The sequence below is a fragment of the Bos indicus x Bos taurus genome, chromosome 2 (assembly GCF_003369695.1).
Source record: "Bos indicus x Bos taurus breed Angus x Brahman F1 hybrid chromosome 2, Bos_hybrid_MaternalHap_v2.0, whole genome shotgun sequence".
In the NCBI taxonomy this organism is placed as follows: domain Eukaryota; kingdom Metazoa; phylum Chordata; class Mammalia; order Artiodactyla; family Bovidae; genus Bos; species Bos indicus x Bos taurus.
The window spans coordinates 54,737,273-54,762,868 of record NC_040077.1 but is presented as its reverse complement, the minus strand read 5'-3'; the positions used below and the strand labels follow the sequence as shown (position 1 = coordinate 54,762,868).

The 25,596-nt window shown below is 36.3% G+C and overlaps 1 protein-coding gene across 1 annotated transcript in view; it reads right to left on the bottom strand.

Annotated features, from left to right (window-relative positions):
- LRP1B (LDL receptor related protein 1B) overlaps positions 1-25,596 on the bottom strand; it is a 2,173,551-nt gene that overhangs the window by 1,909,729 nt on the left and 238,226 nt on the right. The gene's annotated exons all lie outside the window — the stretch shown is intronic.

The following is a 25,596-nucleotide window of genomic DNA, read 5'->3' as shown; positions in this document are numbered from 1 at the left end:
GTATAATTGCTTGAGAATGTTGTGTTAGTTTCTGCTGTACAACGAAGTGAGTCATTTATATATATACTTATATCCCCTCCTTCCTGGATCTTCCTCCCATCCCTACTCCCCCCAGTACCACCTCACTAGGTCATCACGAAGCAGTGAATTTAGCTTCTTGTGCTATACAGTAGGTTCCCACTAGCTGTCTATTTTACACATGGTAGTGTATAAAATGTCAATCCTAAACTCCAAGTTCATCCCACCCTTCCCTTCCCTCCCTATGTCCATCTGTCTGTTCTCTATGTCTGCGTCTCTATCCCTGCCCAAGAAATAGGTTCATCTGTACCATTTTTCTAGATTTCACACACACGTACCGTGTTCATTGCAGCACTATTTACAATAGCCAGGACATGGAAACAACTTAAATGTCCAATAACAGATGAATGGATACAAAAGTACTTTATACATATATATGTACAATGGAATATTACTTAGCCATAAAAATGAACAGAATTAGATCATTTGTAGAGATATGAATGGACCTAGAATCTGTCATATAGAGTGAAGTAAGTCAGAAAGAGAAAAACAAATATCATATGACATGCTTTTTTGAGATTTTATGCTGAAGATGGATGAAATTGCTTTTAACCTGAATAAAAAAAAATGTTTCCTCTATTAGTATGTAATAATTAACAGTAATTTCCCTCAAATTTTCAACTTCATAAATAACTTAAATCTGATAAAACTTCATTCCATAGACTTTGTAGGCTGAGTACATTACTGTAAAGGCACTTTGGGGCTACAAATCTCCCAGTATCTAAATAAAAAGTCTTTGGAAATCGGGCCCAGCATGAAAAACCTCTATTATATCTAGCACACACAAGTATCTGACTGCAGTGAAAGAATGATTTTAAAATAAGTCAAATTATATTTAAAATTCCATCATTTAACAATCATAGCTTAAAATATTCATCCACGTGTTTTTGTTTCCCCTCCAACTTCTATGTGTATTGTACTTTTGTTTTCTATACTTTCTACCTTCATATCTTCAAATCGTTCAACTCACTAATGTCAGTATCGGTCGATAAATCTACGGTTCCTTTCCTTTCCCTCCTCCACCCTAGCTTGGTTGATATCACTGAATCACTTTTTATTATTTATTGTGTGAGAGGGAGAAGGTGGGTTCTTATCTGCATAAAATTACACCTTTGTTCTGAATAAATATTAATAACATTAAGCAGCTATTCACGTTTGAGAATGCCCTAATTAGCATTATCCCTTTGCTTATCAGGTGCTACTCCTAGGATTCTGGATTTTGCCAGGAATATCGTGCTGTCTCTGCCTTTTACTGTCTTCAGGATATTATGACTAAATTTATTATTTTAAAAGATGGGTCTAAGTAAGGAGTCAAAATTGTCACCTATTTTACTCTCCTGAAGTCCACAGGTACAGAGCTTCCTCAGGAAGAACAATCGCTTATAACAAAAAGAATAATATTCTTACTTCCAAACTGTACACTTAACATTCTTCTATATATTCCCTCCAAACACTGTGCCAGCTTCTGATTCAATATGGTGGCTTGAGAAACTGATCTGTTTTGTCTCTGAGCAAAGGCTGAAGAGGCCAGTACAGGTTGATAGAAAACATTGAGGTTTTACAGTCTGTACGAAGCCTGGCCCAATTTAGCAGTATATGAGCAGAAAGGCTTGAACAGTGATTTTTTTAGCCCATATGTCTTATTGGTCTGGGGGCAGGGGTAAAGGTGGGGAAATTAAATTTTTTACTGGGTTAAATCCTTTTTCTATAGCTCTGTTATTGAGATAGTCTTATTTTGAAATGAGAATGGGGGGCGAAATATATAGGTTTATAAAAGGCAGGAATGCAGGTGAAACACAAACAAGAAAACGTCACAAAATTAGGGAATACAGAAAAGAGATTAAAGAATATAGAGAGATGCCTGAGTGGAGAATTGTGATCCAAGTCTATGGAGAGGACTAGGGCAGAGGGGGGGAGCTTTCTGACCACTCCCCACCCCAAACACTGACATTTTAGATCAGGAAACAGGAAGTAGGATGGCGGACAGGAGAGAAAGTGAGGGTGAAAACAGGATAATGATTTGAAGGCTGAATATTTCACCCCATTACTACTCTTTGTATATTTATGCAGAGCTATTGACTGTCAGTCAGAGTTTCCTCAGGGAAAAACAAAAAATTTAAACCTTTAACTGTAAGGAAATTAAGAAATATATACTAATTGAATGATCTATGAAGAACTAGGAAAAAACTATGGAGTGGTAAAGAATCTGAGTGCCAGTTGAGGAGACCTAAGAGACATGGGTTCAATCCCAGGTTCAGGAAGATCCTCAGGAGAAGGAAATGGCAACTCACTCCAGTATTTCTTGCCTGGAAAATTTCACTGATAGAGGAGCCTAGTGGGCTACATTCCAACAGTCCATGGAGTCACAAAGAGTTGGACATTACTTAAGCAACTTAGCACAGGGTACACCAGAAGACAGAGGGCTCTGCAAGTGTGGAATTTCTGGACTGCAGCATAGTCCTCAATGCCTGCCAAAGCTTTCCAATCTACACACTGTGCTCATAAGCATCACAACTCCCCTGCAGGTTACTTCCCAACACTTTTAACACTGTAAAAGCAAGCATCACCAAACATTTGAAAACACCTGTAGCATGAAAGAGAAGGAGAAAGAAAGACCCATAAGAAAACTTACCTCAGAGTAACATCTCTGAGAAGTCACTGTATTACAGTAAGAAGAATTCTATTGAAATGCAGTTCTATAATTTTGAAAATTAATTCCATTCAATTCTTTGTCACTTCCTCATATTTCTACTTCTGAGTTTGTTTTTCTAGAGAACAATAATGAAAGAATGGAAAATTTTGAAAAAGTAAACATGAGACTCAGGAGTGACAATAAGGACACATTTCCTCTAACAATGTATACTTATAATGTTTGGGAATGTTTGTGAGTGGTAAAGTCTAATTAGACATTTGTATGTAAGTGAGAAGTTACTTAAGAGTATAGACCATGTCTATTATCTTTATATCTCTAGGACTGAGCCAGTGACTACCATATATAATCGTTAATATTCCCATGAACATTAATTATTTGTCCTTATAAAAATGGCAAGATAAACAAAATATTCTAGTCTAATAATAAAAATGTAAACAATCCCTAAATTATAACAGATTGAAGCAGAACACTGTGCTAGTCCCTGAAAAAGTAAAGAAACATAAAGCAGAATTTTTAAAAATTGATCTTTTGATTAGAAATCTGCTCATTTCTATAGCAAAATTTGTTTTACCTCATTAGTCTGACATGAGGTCCTGAATTAGTGGCTCACCTCCACCACCAAATAAGACAGCATATGCTGCTTCAATCTTTAATGTCATGTAAAAATGCCCTTATCTTTCCTTCCTACTGATATTTACACAAGCTGCCTGTACTGGGCACATTATCTTTTCCAGTCTCCCATTCCTCATCCATCTGTCTAGCCAGTTTCTATTCCCATAGCCTGGTTAACTGTTAGTTATCATTGATACCTAACTTGAGATGTGAACTTACTCTGAAATTTTTCTAGTGTCTAGATGTTCACACAAAATGGATAGCATTTATACCATTTCAATAGCTTTTTACTGACAAAATTACTCCACTACTCTATAAGCACTCAGAAGTCAGTGGCCACTGTGCTCTGAATATTTGGCACAGTGGCTGACATAAAGTAAGTGCTCAAAAATATACTATGCTGAATTAAAATTAAATGTTTTCATTAGATTTTACACATTAACAAAAATGTTCTTATCAATCATGTGCCTAAAATTATATAACAACAAAAGTTGGCAAATAACAGAAATTGTGGTGTTTTTATTCAGAACCCTATTGCATGCACCATGGGACTGCCAATTAAACTGTGACTGTTTCCATGAATACACACAAAAGAATACCAGCAAAGAGATGGTCAATAATTTCTGTGGTTCTATCAATACAATATGCTAAAAACATAATATAGTAATAAGCATAAATAAGACAAACTATTTTGAACACACTAGCAACTGATTCTACTATACTCTTATATTTTGCTTGTATTTTATAGGATGTTTATGAAATCTATGGGAATCCATCCATGGAATACTGCATCAAGTTTTCCATGAACTCAGTCAGGATTTACTTAGCAAATAAAAATCACTGATACACACCATTAAAGAATGATGGCCATGGGATTTCCTCAAGCAGCCACACAAACTTGTACTTATTCTTAGAATCAGCTTTACATCAAGTTGAAAAACCAGGGTCTGAGCAGCCATTTTAAAGTAATAATTCCCTACATTTTATCTGAGCATTTCAAGACAAAGATTACTTTTCCTGAGCTCTAACTTTCTACACTTTACACCAAGTCATTGGATGAAATATTTACAGAAACCTTCTCTCTTTCTTTTTTCTTCATTTTCTTTTCTTTGAAACAAAATTTGTGAGATGAAAAAACAGAAGGCATAATCACTAAGGAGTGTTGGGTTGAAAGAGATTGGAAAAATAAAGGAGAGAAAAAAGTCAAGCTTCCATAAGAGAACTTCATATGATAAACTATTTCATTGCAAACATTTCAGTCAGCTGGTTGTATAAGAAAAATGTGCATTAGGCAAAGGGTGCATGTGAGGGAAAAGATGTTTTTCATATAATGATTTATGAATGCAGATTCTGGACATCACAGCCCTTAAACCAACTTAATGTGCATCACTCATTAATGCCTCCGTTTCCCACACATGCTTGTATCTTAACCTGTGATGTAAGCAAGGGTGACATGTACAATCCTCCCCAAAAATCCAACAAAAGACTTCTTTTGGAATAGTAAAATAAAAAATAAAAAACACCATTATCTGTACTTTTTGCCAATAAATCTACAAAGATTTACTAGTTCAGAATGTTTTATTATAAAGTGTAATAGGTAGAATAAAGTCATGTTAATTGCACTTAGTGGAAGACCCAAAGCATTCTATAACTCTAAAATACCGATATTTTGTAAAACATTTCTTCATGTGGCTGTAGATAAACAAACACATGTGTTACTCTCTTATATCTATAAACATTAGGGTGAAAAGCCTTAAATGAGAAATAGAAAATTTCAGTTTCTTACTACTCTTCATTTTCCAAATGCTTCCTTGATATTTTGCCTGTGCTATCATATGACACATCATTCAGTTCAGTTCAGTCGCTCAGTCGTGTCTGACTATTTGCCACCCCATGAATTGCAGCACGCCAGGCCTTCCTGTCCATCTCAAACTCAGAGAGCTCTCTCAGACTCAAGTCCATCGAGTCAGTGATGCCATCCAACCATCTCATGCTCTGTTGTCCCCTTCTCCTCCTGACCCCAATCCCTCCCAGCATCAGAGTCTTTTCCAATGAGTCAGCTCTTCACATGAGGTGACCAAAGTACTGGAGTTTCAGCTTCAGCATCATTCCCTCCAAAGAAATCCCAGGGCTGATCTCCTTCAGAATGGACTGGTTGGATCTCCTTGCAGTCCAAGGGACTCTCAAGAGTCTTCTCCAACACCACAGTTCAAAAGCATCAATTCTTCGGCACTCAGCCTTCTTCACAGTCCAACTCTCACATCCATACATGACCACAGGAAAAAGCATAGCCTTGACTAGACCTTTGTTGGCAAAGTAATGTCTCTGCTTTTGAATATGCTATCTAGGTTGGTCATAACTTTCCTTCCAAGGAGTAAGCATCTTTTAATTTCATGGCTGCAGTCACCATCTGCAGTGATTTTGGAGCCCAAAAAAATAAAGTCTGACACTGTTTCCCCATCTATCTCCCATGAAGTGATGGGACCAGATGCCATGATATTAGTTTTCTGAATGTTGAGCTTTAAGCCAACTGTTTCACTCTCTACTTACACTTTCATCAAAAGGCTTTTGAGTTCCTCTTCACTTTCTGCCATAAAGGTGGTGTCACCTGCATATCTGAGGTTATTGATATTTCTCCCAGCAATCTTGATTCCAGCTTGTGTTTCTTCCAGTCCAGCGTTTCTCATGATGTACTCTGCATATAAGTTAAATAAACAGGGTGACAATATACAGCCTTGATGTACTCCTTTTCCTATTTGGAACCAGTCTGTTGTTCCATGTCCAGTTCTAACTGTTGCTTCCTGACCTGCATACACATTTCTCAAGAGGCAGATCAGGTGGTCTGATATTCCCATCTTTTTCAGAATTTTCCACAGTTTATTGTGATCCACACAGTCAAAGGCTTTGGCATAGTTAATAAAGCAGAAATAGATGTTTTTCTGGAACTCTCTTGCTTTTTCCATGATCCAGTGGATGTTGGCAATTTGATCTCTTGTTCCTCTGCCTTTTCTAAAACCAGCTTGAACATCAGGAAGTTCACGGTTCACATATTGCTGAAGCCTGGCTTGGAGAATTCTGAGCATTATTTTACTAGCATGTGAGATGAGTGCAATTGTGCGGTAGTTTGAGCATTTTTTGGCATTGCCTTTCTTTGGGATTGGAATGAAAACTGACTTTTTCCAGTCCTGTGGCCACTGCTGAGTTTTCCAAATTTGCTGGCATATTGAGTGCAGCACTTTCACAGCATCATCTTTCAGGATTTGAAATAGCTCAACTGGAATTCTATCACCTCCACTAGCTTTGTTCGTAGTGATGCTTTCTAAGGCCCACTGGACTTCACATTCCAGGATGTCTGGCTCTAGGTCAGTGATCATACCATTGTGATTATCTGGGTAGTGAAGATCTTTTTTGTACAGTTCTTCTGTGCATTCTCGCCACCTCTTCTTAATACCTTCTGCTTCTGTTAGGTCCATACCATTTCTGTCCTTTATCGAGCCCATCTTTGCATGAAATGTCCCCTTAGTATCTCTAATTTTCTTGAGAGATCTCTAGTCTTTCCCATTCTGTTGTTTTCCTCTATTTCTTTGCTTTGATCGCTGAAGAAGGCTTTCTTATGTCTCCTTGCTATTCTTTGGAACTCTGCATTCAGATGCTTATATCTTTCCTTTTCTCCTTTGCTTTTCTCTTCTCTTCTTTTCACAGCTATTTCTAAGGCCTCCCCAGACAGCCGTTTTGCTTTTTTGCATTTCTTTTCCATGGGGATGGTCTTGATCCCTGTCTCCTGCACAATGTCATGAACCTCATTCCATAGTTCATCAGGCACTCTATCTATCAGATCTAGGCCCTTAAATCTATTTCTCACATCATTGGATGGTTATAGTTTATGTCTCCAAAAACAAAGGCATAAAGTCTATCACAGAAGAATACTTGGTGGCATATCTGAATATAATTGCAAGTAAAGAAAAGCAGAATCACACAATCTTCATCACAGATCCATTAACTCTGAAGACAAAGAATCTTGTAAGTAAAAATACTAGCTTTTCAGTAGAGATTTAAAAGAAAAGTGGAACTTAGATAATAGGAGGGCATTTCAAGCAAAAATTGTGTGAACATATGTAGTAAATTACAAATTAAATGTTGTGAAAACACAGACCATAAAACTGAGGTGAGAAATTTATAGCAGGTGATAGCAGGTGGTGACCTAGATATCAGATTGGAGAAATAAATTATCAAAAGTTCTTGCAAAATTTGTTTTCTGTTAGTTACTATTATTGCTTTCTAGTCCACAATTGGTTTTAGCATTTTCAACGGGACCTTAGGAGCAGTGTGTTTTGCATAAGACTGTCTCTTTAAAACACAAAACAAAATCCACATATCTCCACCAAATGTATCATTCTAAAAATTGAATAGTTAACATGCGTAAAAGAAAACTATTGATCTGGAAAATCTACTTATTAAGCTTATTATCTAGGAAATATCATCAAACTAAATGTTTAGGAAAAGTGAAAGTGTTGGTCAGTCCTGTCCAACTCTTTGCAACTCCATGAACTGTAGCCTGCGGGGATCCTCTGTTCATGGACTTCTCCAGGCAAGAATAGTGTTATTCTCTAACTAAACTTAACAAAGAATCAAGAATTAAATGTAAAACAGAATGGAAGAAGACAAGAAAAATATGCATATACCAAGAAAGATTTTGATAATAAAAATAAAATATGACATTAAAAATTATACTACATGTATGCTTAGGTTCTAACATTTTTATCCAAGAAATCAAAATGATGATTTAAGGTGATTGATTATAAAATTGAAATAAGACAACAATAAAATTGGACAGGGTATTTCTTCACATTGTATTTAAAACAAAAATTTCACTATGAAAATTTTAAACAATAAAATTAACTATATAACTCAAGAATTCAACATAAGTAAATGAAATCTATATTAAGAAAGTTATGTGATTATATGATACTTTGATCTCCTAGTTACAGAAATACAAAATAATTAATTGAGGCTCTAGGCCCAATACCCCTAGATTAAGTATTAAAAGGACAATTTACCAGTAATAATAATATAATAAAATTTCCTACTTGTTTATACGTCTTACAATTTGCACCTTTACATTCACTGAAAGTGAAAGTCACTCAGTTGTGCCCTATATTTTGTGATCTCATGGACCATACAGTCCATGGAATTCTCCAGGCCAGGATACTAGAGTGGGTAGCCTTTGCCTTCCCCAGGGGATCTTCCCAACCCAGGGATCGAACCCAGGTCTTCCACATTGCAGGAGGATTCTTTACCACCTAAGCTACAAGGGAAGCCCAAGAATACTGAAGTGGGCAGCCTATCCCTTCTCCAGTGGATCTTCCCATTCCAGGAATTGAACCGGGGTCTCCTACAATTCTTTACCAACTGAGCAATAGGGAAGCCCTACGTTCATTAACTATTACTACTATTACTATACTAATTTTGCAGATGAGTAAACAATTTGAGAAATTTAAAAAAATGACATGGAAAAGATTACCAAGAAACATACATACAGTATAAAAATAATGAGGAGTCTTTATCTTGACTCCATATTTAACATTCTCAATTTCCCAGTAGCTAAAAAAACTCAATAACACTGAGAAATTTATAGCTGTTAAAAAGGAAGCCACAGACCCAAAATGGAGACACTTATGTAAGTCACACCACCAATCCCTGGCTTGCTACCCAATATAACTAAAGCTTCAACTCCCAAAGAAATGCAGCTTTAATCACTTAGTCAGCAATTTCCTGGTCAGCACCAGTGAGGTAATATGTCACATGAGTGTTCTCAGTCCCCAAGAAGATGAGGTAACCACATAATGAGACTTCTTTTCCCCAAAAAGGGAAATGAATGAATGAACGAATGAAAGTCACTCAGTCATGTCTGACTCTTTGCCACCCCATGGACTACAAAGTCCATGGAATTCTCCAGACCAGAATACTGGAGTGGGTAACCTTGCCCTTCTTCAGGGAATCTTCCCAACCCAGGAATTGAACCCAGTTCTTCTGCATTTCAGACAGATTCTTTACAAGCTGAGTCACAAGAGTAGCCCGATTGCAGGTGGATTCTTTACCAACTGAGCTATGAGGGAATCAAAAAAGGGAGATGAACTAATCTGAATTAACACTTTCCTCTATGACTGTCTTGTCCTGCCTTAAAAACCTTCCCTTTTCTATAGCCCTTTGGAGCTCTCCTTTATTTGCTAAATGGAATGCTTCCTGATACATGAATTAGTCAATAAACCCAAGTTGTTGCTGTTGTTGTTCAGTTGCAAAGTCGTGTCCAACTCTTTGCAATCCCATGGACTGCAGCATGCTATAATCTTGTCCTCCACTATCTCTGGAGTTTGCTCAAATTCATGTCCCTTGAGTCAGTGATGCTATCTGACCTTCTCACCTTCCGCTGCCCCCTCTCCTTTGCCTTCACTCTTTCCCAGCATCAGGATCCAAGTAGATCTATAAAATTTACTCAGTTGTATTTTTTTTTAACATAGTTATGTGAAATTTTGAGAAATTTACATATAAACAAGGAATTTACCAACACTTTGGGTCTGACAATCTAAGCCTCCATTGCATCTGATAAATTGAGCTGAATTTTTCTGATCCAATTGCCTTAATAACTGGAACATGTTAATCTTAACTCATGTTTCTGTCATAAATTTATTTTTGAAAATATCCTCCTGAACTGAAATCTCATATGTATCCTTTGATTTCATTTTCCATCTAGGTTTATTTGAACCTGCTGATTCATTTTCAGTAATTTTTAAATAGAAAAATACTTAAAACATTTTTTAGTTCAAACTGTTATCTACTAGACTTCCAACTCACTAGGACATCAGTTTGGAAAAATGATTTTGACATGTTTGTAATTCTTTAATTTGTAAACAACTTTATTTACAAAAGTCACATTTTTGAGAAATAGAAAAGACTTATGCTAAGAAACGATTCTTACTGTGAATTGGATGAAGTGGTAGAAGCCAGGAATAGTATTAGATATGAAATATTTGCTAGTAGGTTTGCCACCACTGGACAAAATACTTTTGAGATGGTTGGCCCTATAACCACTTTTACCATATATGTGGATTTCCAAAAACATGTAGCCATTTAAGTCTATTTGGTATTCTTTGTTTACTTGGAATAAACTAAGAACTAGCAGTGAAAATAAATAATGACTTACATCCTCTTGGCAGACTGTAAAGCGTCTGCCTGCAATGCAGGAAACCTCGGTTTGATCCCTGGGCTGGGAAGCTCCCCTGGAGAGGGAAATGGCAACCCACTCCACTACTCTTGCCTGGAAAATTCCATAGATTGAGAAGCCTGGTAGGCTACATTCCATGGGGTCACAAGAGTTGGACAGGACTGAGCGACTTCACTTTAACTTTCACTTTACTGTGCTCAGAGCCAAAATAGCTTGGCCATCTGTATAATAAACAAAGCAGGGGAAATGGCTTATTTCCTTCTTCCTTTTTTTTTTAATTTTCATGGGACTTCTTAAGAAACGCTAAGTGAGTGGATGCTTGAGTTCTCTGCCAATTCTTTAACAGTTGTAATTAGACCTTTATGAAAACCTGTGTACTGAAATTTGAATAACTTGTATCATTGTCTTTGCAAATTATATTGGCAGCAACTCGGAAATAAAATGCATCATGATTAAGAAGCACATGCACTTTAACAGAAAGATGGCATTTGTGAAAGCAGTTTATTAACAAATGTAGGATTTGTGATTTTATTTTATTGCCCAAGTTCATTATAAAAAATATTTTTTAAATTAGTCAATCTTAAATACTCCCTAAATTATGAAAAATAGACTCCTATCTTCCCTTCCTTCTTGAAAGTAAGTTGGCATATTTTAAGAGAGCTGCTACTAGGACTTGTAACAAGTAACAATGAATTAACTATAATAAACACCTGTTATACCACAGATAGCAAGAGATGTCCTCACTATAAAAAATCCACTTATATCCCTTGGACCATTCAGTGAACTCCCAAGATCTATTTGGTAGATATCTGCATCTCTGTGTCCAAGGGCTGTTTTCTGGAACCAAAGAGAGCTACCCTGTCCACTCAAGAAATCTGTAAGTTCCAAAAAATCAACACCTTCCCCTAATAGCCTCAACTAATGACTGACAGAAGTTTGTGCACTAAAGCCTAACCCCCCAACTCTAGTTTAATTCAGAAGCACATATTATAATGCCTTCCCAGTTTGCTGTTGATAGTAAGTTACAAGCACCCACTGTGACAGCAGGCTTTGCAACATGTACTCGATTGATCACTTTACTGTCCCAATATTTCCATTTGGATGCTGCTAAGTCGCTTCAGTCGTGTCTGACTCTGTGTGACCCCATAGACAGCAGCCCACCAGGCTCCCCTGTCCCTGGGATTCTCCAGCAAGAATTCTGGAGTGGGTTGCATTTCCTTCTCCAATGCATGAAAGTGAAGTTGCTCAGTCCTGTCCGAACCCTCGGTGACCCCATGGACCGCAGCCTACCAGGCTCCTCCATCCATGGGACTTTCCAGGCAAGAGTACTGGAGTGGGGTGCCATTGCCTTCTCCATCCATTTGGCTAGCCCAGCTCAACTCTCAAACTGCTTGCACTTGAATCTTTGTGTCACAATGTGCTTTGGGGAGACTCCATACTAAGACATCTTACCAATGCTTTTCAAATAAAATCATATTATTAGTTGTCACAAACCAGCTGTGAGTTCAGTTTTATCAAGACCACTTCATAGGAGTGTGCTTATGGTTATACAGGTTTAACATTTAGGAAATGGTAAAACCATGAAGGAAACTTCTACTGGTAACCATGAGAAAACATAAATCAACAACAGAATATTGTAAATAGAGCTGATAAACATCTAATGAGCTGACCTATATCTAGATAGTCAAGAATGTATCCATATAAAAAGTCTAACATGTATGTAATATTTTGATTCATCTAATTTGAGGAAACACAGACAAAATTAATTAAAAATAAAGCAAAATCAACAAAAATTATTTTTTAGCAGAAAGTGCAAACTTTAACACTGTACTTGGTAATATTTTTGAAGCATTCTGGTTGCATAGGAGTTAAAGAAGTTAGTGTGAGGTGTGGATGGGGGCTGAGTCCTGATCTACTTGGACAAGTAGGAAGGAAATACTCTATTAATGCCACGATTTTATAGCCAAAGACATTAAAACCTGCCCATAATTGAAAATGTACAATCAACTTGGGAGAGAAAGACAATTAACATGCAAACAAGTAGCTTAAAGAAGTACTTGTATCTTTTCTTTAGTTTAATTGCTAGTTTCTTTTTTAATATTTGGAAAATAATATGGGTCAAATTTGCCATGGAGCCCTGGACAGTAGACCAACTTTAGGACTGAAGGCAAGGAAATTGGTATTTAAATGGCATCCCACTCCAGTATTTAAATGAAGAGCTTTCCAGTGCAAATGGTTTCTCCATTATATTTCCATAATCCATTGTATAGTATCACACTGAGCAAGGAGATCCAACCAGTCCATTCTAAAGGAGATCAGTCCTGAGTGTTCTTTGGAAGGAATGATGCTGAAGCTGAAACTCCAGTACTTTGGCCACCTCATGCGAAGAGTTGACTCATTGGAAAAGACCCTGATGCTGGGAGGGATTGGGGGCAGGAGGAGAAGGGGACGACAGAGGATGAGATGGGTGGATGGCATCAGCGACTCCATGGACATGAATTTGAGTGAACTCTGGGAGTTGGTGATGGACTGGGAGGCCTGGCATGCTGCAATTCATGGGGTCGCAAAGAGTCAGACATGACTGAGAGATTGAACTGAGTTGAACTAAGCTTGGTAGATTTTACATCATGAGTCAGTTTACACTTCTGAATATATGAATAAGGAAGTCTTTTTTTTTTTTTTTTCCTGTCTACCTTGTCCTTAGTCTGTCCCACCTGAGCTCTTTCTTTAGGGATTTTTTAAATTAGCATGTTTCTCTGTGACAGACACCGCCTCTTTTTTAAGTTGTTTTTCATTAAGTATTTTACACTGAGTAAAATCAAACATAGATATACTCATTGTATTTTCATTAGGGTTAACACAGAAGTTTAAACACTACTTTCCTGCAGAAATAGTGTTCCAAATGGTGTTTAGAGCATTGGCCTAGCCCTTAAATGCCTACTTATGCCTATTTTTCCAAAATATAGTTTAATTATCTTACTTTGTGAGTATCATTTATAATAAAGTTCCTCAAACTTAAGTAATACATGAATAGTTTTAGAGAAAATTTCAAACTCCCTGGACTGACATAAAATATTTTTTATCACATTTTACTTAACCACACAAATAAGTTTAAAACTAAGTACAATCTCAATATAGAATAGTTCTCATAAAATTTAAAGTTACAAATTAAATAAAAACAGAATAACCACAACAAAATCTAAACTATCTCAAGTTTAAAACAACAAATGATGCCTTCTGATTCAAATGGCTATTTTATTGGCCCAAATATCTCACATTGTGTGCAATTTCAAATTAACTCAATAAAAATATACAGTCGATACAGGCAATTGGGGTTAAGCTTCTAGCTTGATCTGTTTCATTTTTCTGTTTCATTTCCATATGATACATGTCCGATTTCTTCCCTTTGGAGATCTTTTGATCAAACTCTGACTTTTGTCTGTATCAAACGAATTCTTGATATGCTGTCCACACCCTCCAACGCCTCTGGCATTTCTCCGTGCTGCCACCCTCAGAGATTGACAGGAAGTGATGGAGCCAGGTCTTAGGCACAGTTTCCTCCTTTGGGAGGATGCCCAGCACTACAAGAAGCTTGTTTGTTGGTAAAAACAGATCACAGGGTAACTTGAATACCATGAAAATATTTCTGTGTCCATTGAGATTTGCTAAAACTCATCAAAGTCAAGCCTGTGAGTCATGAGCTTGAAAATCACAGTTAATGTTGTTTTAAGGTGGTAAATTCTCCTGATTAAAAGCCGATGATTGACCTGACACATTGTTAATTGCAGAAGATTAATTATACCAGGAAGAAGAAAATGAGAATGAAACCAATCCAAGTTCACATATGATTGATGATGTATTCTTCATATGAAAAGTGCTTCACAGGATATATTATCTTCGTCCACCTGTCAGACCTTACATGAATGTCTCCTGCGTCTAAGGGCAATGAGCAAAACGGCAGGCAACATCATATAAAAAATGCCAGCAGGAATTACATTTGTTGTGGCAGCAAGTGTTACATCCTTATTAGCAGGAGATATTACCTGAATGTCATCACTATAAAGCTCTTTCCATTTGCCATAATTTGTTACAGAATAGAAGAGTTTGTGATAAAAACCAGGTGAGACACAGCATGGAAGATGTGCAACTCTGTCATTCCAAAATGAAAATAATTTATTGTCTTAGAGTAGTCTATTCAAATAATAGCTGAAGCCCACTGTCCATCCACATTATTATCAGGCTGCAGCCTTCCACACAGAAACACATTAGCCAAATTGTTCCCCACCACTAAAATGTGTGTTTATGGTTTATGTGAGCTGAATAAATTACTGTTAAAGAATCACCTTCTCAAACCTATCGATGCTAAGTTGAAACTGAAATTATTTCATGCTAATATGAGTGAGGATGGTTGTAGAGAGATACTATTCCTTGAAATCTAAAGGGACAAGCTAATAAAACACTTTCATCTACCTTTAATTGAGACTGCTTGTCTGCTGACAAAACCTGTTAAAGTAGAGATTTAATGAAGATTTAGCTCCTAAGTCTGTCTTTCCCCCACACCTAAACAATTTCTAAGACATCAAAAGTGTCCTGTCATGTGGCGTATGCTCGGGTAAATTCTTTTTATTACATTCAACAGAAAAATAGACTATTTTAATAAACTCCAGGCAATTGGAATCATACACCTGCCTTGTTGACTTCTTTTCTGTTAGAAGAAATTGCCAAGTTTATAAATGAGAGCCTAGCGTGCAGCACTCTCTGTAAACACTATGTGCCTCTGGGATTCAGGTGAGAGCTAGTTTTGGAAACAGTTCCAATTGCAACACTCCTTTATACATATAAACTGGATTTGTCTTTGTACATCTGGAAAATACAGGCAAATAATCTACTTTGTAGGCTCAAGCTGAATAAGCTTGTTTCCTTTACCCTTTCTTCTTGGCACATTGTTTTTGTTTTTGGAAACTTACAAGTAAACAGAACAGGAGGGAAGGGCTCTTTCTTCATCATAGAAATAGAAAATAATATCAATATGACACTGCACCTCAGAGGTGGATTTCATTTCCAAGAACAGTTCAGCTTTGCTCTGATACACGGTGGGTATCTGACCACCCCCTGAGTTTTCATTGACAACTCCCTGCATTTTAAGTGAAATTCCTACCCTCTGCTTGTACAGTACTGCACTGACTGTGCAGTCAAATCCTTACTGGGCTGAGACATACAAAGTACAACCTGGGCTGCCTCCATGATAGTATCTGAGAACATGAACGTGCTCCCTGGAATCATATGGGGCAATCTGTGTGACATGTAGTTTGCTGTCTCACATGCCAAAATACATTTTGAGAGACTTTATATCAGTGATTGACTGATTTAGTTCAACCTCAATTGATCTGGAGAACTATATGCACTCACAGACTGATGACTCAAATTCTTGTCAAGAAAAAATAGCCAGTTTGTTGCATGTATTATCCACATATCAGGCAAAAGGAGTTAATCTAGAACAAAGAATATTTATTATTCCATAAAAATAATGAAAAGAGTCCTTGAAAAAGCCCTATCCAAACATAATCAAACTTTTAAAAAAATGTTTATGACTCATTTTTGTAAATGAAAAGTAGCAATCTTGTTATTCTTCTAGTTACAAAATGTGTATTCCTCCAAATTGTGTGCGGACCAATATTTTTCTTTAAAAACCATTATATTTAAAGTAATAGTAAAAATCTGCCACATAATCATCTTCACCTTGAATATAAACCATTACAGTTTCAAAGAAATTCATAAACAGATTACCTCATTAACTTATCATGTTAAACCTTGGAAGTTGAGAAATAATCATTTATATTTTTCTAAAGGAACCCATTGCTAAATCATTTCCTGAAATCAAAATCACTTGGCAAATTAAAGATTCTTGATTTCATATATTCTATATATAAAATATTAAATATATAAATTAAAATTATTATAGCCTTTTGAGTTTAAATATAACCAACATCCATTTGGATTGTTACATTAAACCTTTACATTTTAAAATAATCCCTTTGTCAGTAGTCCCTTTCACAAATAGTCTTCAAATTATCTGCACTTGAGTGCTCCATCTGTTTCTTGCTGGGAACCTCCCAAGTCTAAAAACTAATCAAATTTTTCCTTGAGGTACATGGAGATAGGGAAGAAGAAGTGAGTGGAATTACACAGGCATGCTTTTGGCAGCTTTCTCTTTCTTGAGGTATTCATCCTATACATAACTTGATAAAGTGTTACAGTGCTCAGGAAAAGAGTGAACAAGGAGATTAATACAACTGACCTTGAAAGGTATTATGCAGGCCGTGTTCATTCATCCAGTTCAGATACCTAGTGAGCTACCTCTACACAACTTGGTCACAGTGCAAATGCACTGAGTTTTTTCTCTCTTTCTCCCCTTATTAAACAGGATGCATAATAGACTTTTCCAATACATTGACACAAGCCAAAACAAAGTATTAGGGAGTCAACTCTTTCCCCCATTGATGAGCAGAGATAAAACTAACCATTTGAGAAAAGATTGTTGTTGTTTTTTCCTTTTCTCTCTACTAGATTAGAATGAGGGAAAACAAATAAAGTTTTACAATATGTTGCAAAATCAAATGTTCACATAAATAAGCAAATAGCAAATAGCTGGCAGTATCCCTTAAAGAATAAATTTTAGATGACAATATAGAAGATATGTCAATTTATCATAGGTAATTTCTAGTATCTAAGGTAATTATTTTATTGTTCTTATTGTTTGTTGTTTATAATATTTATTCTAAAATGACATTTTGATCAGCACTTCTTTGTACTTATTGCAAATCTTTCTATAGGCATGCAAATTCCAGAACCTAAAACTGATCAGATCAGACCAAGCCATAGGTTCAAATACTTCAGGAGATTTGTCATTTAGTAGAAAACTTATGTAAGTTAAAAAAAAAAGAAGAAGAAAAAGTAACTTAGAATATGATAAATGAATGAAATCATTGTTTGGATGTTTAAAATTAATATTCATTAAAGTTAAAAGATGAAAGAAAAAAAGGGATCTAGACTTTGCTTTTATACATAGGTATTTATTCTCAGGGCTTCCCTGGTGGCTCAGAGGTTAAAGCATCTGCCTCCAATGTGGGAGACTGGGGTTCGATCCCTGGGTCAGGAAGATCCCCTGGAGAAAGAAATGGCACCCAACTCCAGTATTCTTGCCTAGAGAATCCCATGGACAGAGAAGCCTGGTAGGGGTTGCAAAGAGTTGGACACGATTGAGCAACTTCATTTTCACATTCATTTATTCTCAATTTACTGCAAGTGTAAGATATTGATTAATAATAATGATTTGAAGTCAAATGATTTTTTTCCTCTGGACTTATAAACTAAAATTTGGCCATTAGCAAGAAAACAAATGTGTATGGATTTGGTAAAACTGCAAAGAAAGAGTAACATTCAGATCAGATCAGTTGCTCAGTCGTGTCCGACTCTTTGCGACCCCATGAATCGCAACATGCCAAGCCTCCCTGTCCATCAACAACTCCCGGAGTTCACTCAGACTCACGTCCATCGAGTCAGTGATGCCATCCAGCCATGTCATCCTCTGTCATCCCCTTCTCCTCTTGCCCTGAGTCCCTCCCAGCATCAGAGTCTTTTCCAATGAGTCAACTCTTCACATGAGGTGGCCAAAGTTTCAGCCTTTGGCCTGGAGTTTCAGCTGTAGCATCATTCCTTCCAAAGAAATCCCAGGGCTGATCTCCTTCAGAATGGACTGGTTGGATCTCCTTGCAGTCCAAGGCACTCTCAAGAGTCTTCTCTAACACCACAGTTCAAAAGCATCAATTCTTCAGCGCTCAGCCTTCTTCACAGTCCAACTCTTACATCCATACCTGACCACAGGAAAAACCATAGCCTTGACTAGACGAACCTTTGTTGGCAAAGTAATGTCTCTGCTTTTGAATATGCTATCGAGGTTGGTCATATTCCTTCCAAGGAGTAAGCAGCTTTTAATTTCATGGCTGCAGTCACCATCTGCAGTGATTTTGGAGCCCAAAAAAATAAAGTCTGACACTGTTTCCACTGTTTCTCCATCTATTTCCCATGAAGTGATGGGACCGGATGCCATGATGTTCGTTTTCTGAATGTTGAGCTTTAAGCCAACTTTTTCACTCTCCACTTTCACCATCAAGAGGCTTTTGAGTTCCTCTTCACTTTCTGCCATAAGGGTGGTGTCATCTGCATATCTGAGGTTATTGATATTTCTCCTGGCAATCTTGATTCCAGCTTGTGTTTCTTCCAGTCCAGCTTTTCTCATGATGTACTCTGCATATAAGTTAAACAAACAGGGTGACAATATACAGCCACATACTCCTTTTCCTATTTGGAACCAGTCTGTTGTTCCATGTCCAGTTCTAACTGTTGCTTCCTGACCTGCATACACATTTCTCAAGAGGCAGATCAGGTGGTCTGGTATTCCCATCTCTTTCAGAATTTTCTACAGTTTATTGTGATCCACACAGTCAAAGGCTTTGGCATAGTCAATAAAGCAGAAATAGATGTTTTTCTGGAACTCTCTTGCTTTTTTGATGATCCAGCAGATGTTGGCAATTTGATCTCTGGTTCCTCTGCCTTTTCTAAAACCAGCTTGAACATCAGGAAGTTCACGGTTCATGTATTGCTGAAGCCTGGCTTGGAGAATTTTAAGCATTATTTTACTAGCGTGTGAGATGAGTGCAATTGTGTGGTAGTTTGAGCCTTCTTTGGCATTGCCTTTCTTTGGGATTGGAATGAAAACTGACCTTTTCCAGTCCTGTGGCCACTGCTGAGTTTTCCAAATTTGCTGGCATATTGAGTGCAGCACTTTCACAGCATCATATTTCAGGATTTGGAATAGCTCAACTGGAATTCTGTCACCTCCACTAGCTTTGTTTGTAGTGATGCTTTCTAAGGCCCACTGGACTTCACATTCCAGGATGTCTGGCTCTAGATGAGTGATAACACCATCGTGATTATCTTGGTCATGAAGATCTTTTTTCTACAGTTCTCCAGTGTATTCTTGCCATCTCTTTTTAATATCTTCTGCTTCTGTTAGGTCCATACCATCTGTCCTTTATCGAGCCCATTTTGCATGAAATATTCCTTTGGTATCTCTGATTTTCTTGAAGAGATCTCTCGTCTTTCACATTCTGTTGTTTTCCTCTATTTCTTTGCATTGATCACTGAAGAAAGCTTTCTTATCTCTTCTTGCTATTCTTTGGAACTCTGCATTCAGATGTTTATATCTTTTCTTTTCCCTTTTGCTTTTCGCTTCTCTTCTTTTCACAGCTATTTCTAAGGCCTCCCCAGACAGCCATTTTGCTTTTTTGCATTTCTTTTCCTTGGGGATGGTCTTGATCCCTGTCTCCTGTACAATGGCAGGAACCTCATTCCATAGTGCATCAGGTACTCTATCTATCAGATCTAGGCCCTTAAATCTATTTCTCACTTCCATTGTATAATCATAAGGGGTTTGATTTAGGTCAGACCTGAATGGTCTAGTGGTTTTCCCTACTTTCTTTAATTTAAGTCTAAATTTGGCAATAAGGAGTTCATGGTCTGAGCCACGGTCAGCTCCTGGTCTTGTTTTTGCTGACTGTATAGAGCTTCTCCATCTTTGGCTGCAAAGAATATAATCAATCTGATTTAACATTAAGTATGAATCTTTTGTGTTTGTCAGTAGTACAGTTAGATTATCAACTGTCTAAAGAGGTTCACATTTTATATCTTTTCTCTATATAAAATTTTTTTTCTGTAATAATCATAAAATAAAACGAACAATAATGATGGCCAAAAAGACATATATTAAAAATATTCTTTTACTAAATTGTTTATAAAATAAAATTATCATTTTAAAAAAATTAAAGTACAAAAAAGTAATGACTAACATAATTCAAATAGATTGAGTTTTGAACAAGGATGCAGTATATATTATTCCATTGTAGTAATTAATGATATCATTAGAGTTTTACTTCTCTAGCCTTAACTTTCACAATATTGGCAATAACTTTGCATATCCATGTCCAGTTGGCAGATAACTAGACTTGTCAATCTATATTCATTCATACATTTTTACTAAATTTAACTACTAAGTTTCTTTCACCTGAAAGAACATATGCATTTATAGGTAGAAACTATTTGTAAGAAAACTAATAGTTAGAAAAACTAATAAGAAAACAAAAATATAACTCTGACAGACATTAATAAAAATTCATTTTACTATAAATTACAGAAATTATAAATAACTGTCCTTTTTTTGTTTTGTTTTGTTTTGGCTTCTTCCAATCTCTATTCTAGTGGCTTTGTCTTCACAGTTGAAAAATACAAAGCACAAAACCTCGAAGCATTCACAGAGAACAGAACTGGGGAAACAAATTATTTTCTTTTTACTGACAATTCCATAGTACTATTGCTTATTCCAATTTATTATTTAAATGCAGGAATATGTAACCCTGTGCAGTATATTCAAACTGCCCCTGAAGGGAGCTAGAATAATTCAAAGCCAATATGACTTGACTTTCAAAATGAATAGGTGTAACTGTGTCCTACTGAGTAATTAGGAGTTTTCCAAATTAACTTCCATTAGGATTATAACACTTATTAAAGTATTAGGTATAAAATATGCTAAAATTATGCAATAATGTCAGCAATTGTTTAAAGTTAGATCTTTTTTTCTGGGAAAAATATTCTATCACTGACATTATTTACAATTGCTGACACAAATTGATAGTTTAAAATTGGCTAACTTTTAGCCAGTTTTGTTATTATTTTAAAAAGTTTTCTATAGACTGTGCTTTTCCTTATTGCCTGCACCTGGAGCTCACTGTTCCAACCTCTCCATTCTTGGTGAATCAATGGTATTTATTATTCTTCAATATTGACAGTGTAAACTAGCTGGTAAGTGATGAAAAATGTTCCTAATTATAGTAATGTGCAAATCATCTTTTACTAATTAAATGACACATTTTAAAATAAAATCAAAGAACCTTATAGACACTCTTTAATCCTCAAACATCACTTTCTGTGAGCTTGGAAACTGGATGATATTAAGTCTATATTATTGAGTAGAAAAGAAATAGTTATAGGAAGGCAAAGTAACTTCCTTCCTCATAAAACAAGCCATTGTTAAGTTTGTATTGGATTCTAGGCTACTGGTTCTGAGATCTACATGTAACTATATATAGCCTTCTGTCTTCCTCACGAAATTCTACTGTTTTAAAACACTGAATTTTGTCATGAAACTGGCACTCCATGAATAAAATATTCACAAAAGCAAATTATCAGAGCATGCTTTAATGTAAGGAAAATTAGATAAGTACCAACAAAGAAAGGCAATTAATATTTTATCTGGCAGTTTGTGAGTGACAACAGAATTTTTAATAAAAAATACCAGGAATAATTTATCTACTTTGTTCTAGTCAGTCAAGCAACTAAATTTATTGAACATTTAGTATGTGCTAGGCAGTATACCAGGCGCTTATTTAAAAACATAAAAATGATTGAATAAAAAATAGATTTCTTGTCTTCAATGAGTTTACAGATTTGGGGATCTAGGGACAATAGACACACATACAGATATAATAAACAATTTTAATTACTAAATGATTTAATGGATCAAGCAAACAATGTGGTAGATGGACTAGCTATGTATTTGAGGGTGATCAGAAGACATTTGAGTTTTGTCATTAAGGATGAATGGGGATAACCACGTACACATCTGGGGGATAAACATTCCAAGGAAAATCAATGGCAGAAGCCTTAGGAATGAAAAAATAAGAAATGCAGAGAATAAAGAGGACAATGGAGGGATATGATTTTAGAGCCATAGATAAAATCAAGTAGAACCTGACATTACGTTTAGAGTTCATTTTAACTGAAATAGGCACAACTGGAAGATTTTAGGCAGAGAAATCAAATTATTTGTTTTATATTTTAGAAGAATCAGTTATGACTTGTAGGAGGTTCAGAGAAAAGGCAGAGAAACCAAGTAGGAGGTTGTGTATGTAGTCCAGACAAGATGATGGTTGCTTGATCAGCAACTGTAGCAGTGAAATGTTAGAAGAGGTAAGATTGGGAATCTAGTTTAGATACAGCCAACAGCATTTACTGATAACAAGGATGTATCTCTAAAATACATTCCTGATCTTACCTCTTCTAGTATTTCCTTATTACATTTGGAAGCATAATCTTCATACATGTGGAGACCTCAGTAAGGCAGTGGACATTGTGTATGACTCTAAGAGATAAGGTTCAAGCTCAGTATACCAATCTGAGAATCATCAGTGTATGACATACAGAGCTATAAACTAAGCAATGGCTTACAGAAAGAGTAAAGCATAAGAGAAGAGAACTGGAGGGGGAAAAGCCCAGGTTACCTGAAATTACAAAATCTCATCTAGAAAAGATTAGATAAACTAAAGAGAGAACTACCAGAAAGACAGGCAGAAAAACAGATTAGTGTCATGTCATGGAAGTTTAGAAAAGGGAAACTTTCAAGAAAGAGGAAAACGTCATGTTTTAATTACTACTGAGATGTATAGTAAGACAAGTTTAGAGAATGGACCACTGACTTGGTAAGACTTTGGGTTATTTTCTTTAAAAGACTTTTCACCTATGTTATGAGAGCTCTAGTCCAATTAGAGTGGACTAGAGTTAGAATGGAAAGTGAGAAAGGAAATCCATAGAGTATAGACTTATATATACAGCTAAGTGTAAGGGTAGAGAAATGGGAATCGTGAAGTAAAGATGCATTATTTTTCTCTAAGATGGATAATATCACAGTAGGTTTGTGTGCTAAAACAAAGAGTCCTACAGAGAGTTAGGGACTGATGCTTAGATGATAAATAAGACAACTGCTGGAACGAAACACTTAAGAGAGAAAAGAAAATAAGATTGAGTATCAGGGCTGCTATAACGGCAGCTTGCTTAAGTGTAATGATTCAGTTCAGTTCAGTCGCTCAGTCGTGTCGGACTCTGCAATCCCATGAATTGCAGCACGCCAGGCCTCCTGTCCGTCACCAACTCCCAGAGTTCACCCAAACTCATGTCCATCGAGTCGGTGATGCCATCCAGCCATCTCATCCTCTGTCGTCCCCTTCCCCTCCTGCCCCCAATCCCTTCCAGCATGAGTCTTTTCCAATGAGTCAACTCTTCACATGACGTGGCCAAAGTATTGGAGTTTCATCTTTAGCATCAGTCCTTCCAATGAACACCAGGCCTGATCTCCTTTAGAATGGACTGGTTGGATCTCCTTGCAGTCCAAGGGACTCTCAAGTCTTCTCCAACACCACACTTCAAAAGCATCAATTCTTCGGCACTCAGCCTTCTTCACAGTCCAACTCTCACATCCATACATGACCACTGGAAAAACCATAGCCTTGACTAGATGGACCTTTGTTGGCAAAGTAATGTCTCTGCTTTTGAATATGCTGTCTAGGTTGGTCATAACTTTACTTCCAAGGAGTAAGAGTCTTTTAATTTCATGGCTGCAATCACCATCTGCAGTGATTTTGGAGCCCCCAAAAATAAAGTTTTACACTGTTTCCACTGTTTCCCCATCTATTTCAGTTTGAATAGATGAGGTAGGATGGTAGGAAAGACATGATGCAGCTAAATTTGAAAGTACAAAAGCAAATTTATTAAAATAACATGGTAGGAGTACCTGGCAATACTGAGACCCTCATTTGTGATTTGTGGCCATAAATGCAAAATGAACCAATCGACAAGGTTGTGTGTATTTTTTCAAGTAACAGTTATCCTGGTGCATGCAAAACTTTAAACTTGTGAAGGATATAACAATGGGGCGATTAGAGAGATAGTTAAAGGCATTTGGAAGTGAACAAAGGTAGTGATCATTACCTTCAAAAAGGTAAAAGAAAATGGGATATGACAGGAAAACAAGGTCAGCATGACAGTACATAAAATGTTTTCCTGTATAAACAAAAGCAATTTCATTCATATAACCATCAAAGAGTTTGAAAAAAGGATCTGTCCTGGTGTGTTGTATATGTATGTGTTGCCTGTATGTATACATCACTAAGAGGACCAGAGAAAGGGGAGGGGAAAGGAAGTGAAAGAAGGAAGCAGGGAGGGAAGTTACAGGGGATGGATTTATTTAAAGGAGACTTCTAACCAATGGCCAAAATAAAACAGCAGTAATTAAACAGACCAAGCTTCCAACTAAACTACTACTTAATGTAAATTCGCAGGCAAAAGATAAACAATACGTAATTACAACTCTATTGAAAAATCTATTCATTCAATAAAATCTAGTAGTAAAACCCCACCAGATAATCAAATAGAATTCTGTTTAGATAAGAAAGTTATACGCAGTTTTCTTATCTACCATGAAGTGTTTTTCAAATATTTTTCCTAATATAAAGTTTAGATATATTAAAAGTGTTAATGATATGAATTTTAAACTTACATACATATGGAAGAGTATGGTTATTATATCATTATTCATTTATGAATACATTCTCAAACAACCCTTATTACATATAACTATGTTGAAAACAAAATTAAATAAAGCATAGAATAACTTCCAGTTTGAAAAGTTGGGAGATTGCAGCCCTTCAAAATTCCTTTCCGCTTTCCATCAAATTACCAATGAACATGGGAGTGGTGGTGATCGCACTTAATCGCACTTAATCTCAGGCCACAAATGTACAAATGAAGTCACACAGCTGACTCTAGATAAGATAAACGTGGCTTTGAATTTAACTCATATCCTATATAAGCTATTAGCTTAAAGTTCAGTTTCCTCATTGTAATCCCAGGATCATACTATTTCTATGCTTATAGTGTTGTGAGAGAACTATATAAGATGCTGCAAATAAAGCTCTTAACTAAACCACCAGAGCACCCTAAAACATCAATTAGCGGCAGCTTCTTCCACTGCAGAGTCATGGCTTTAAAGGTAATCATAACTTTTAGTCTCTTCTTGATTACAAAAGGAGCACATCAAAAAATAATGAAATAGTAAAGCAATTATCCTTCAATTAAAACATTT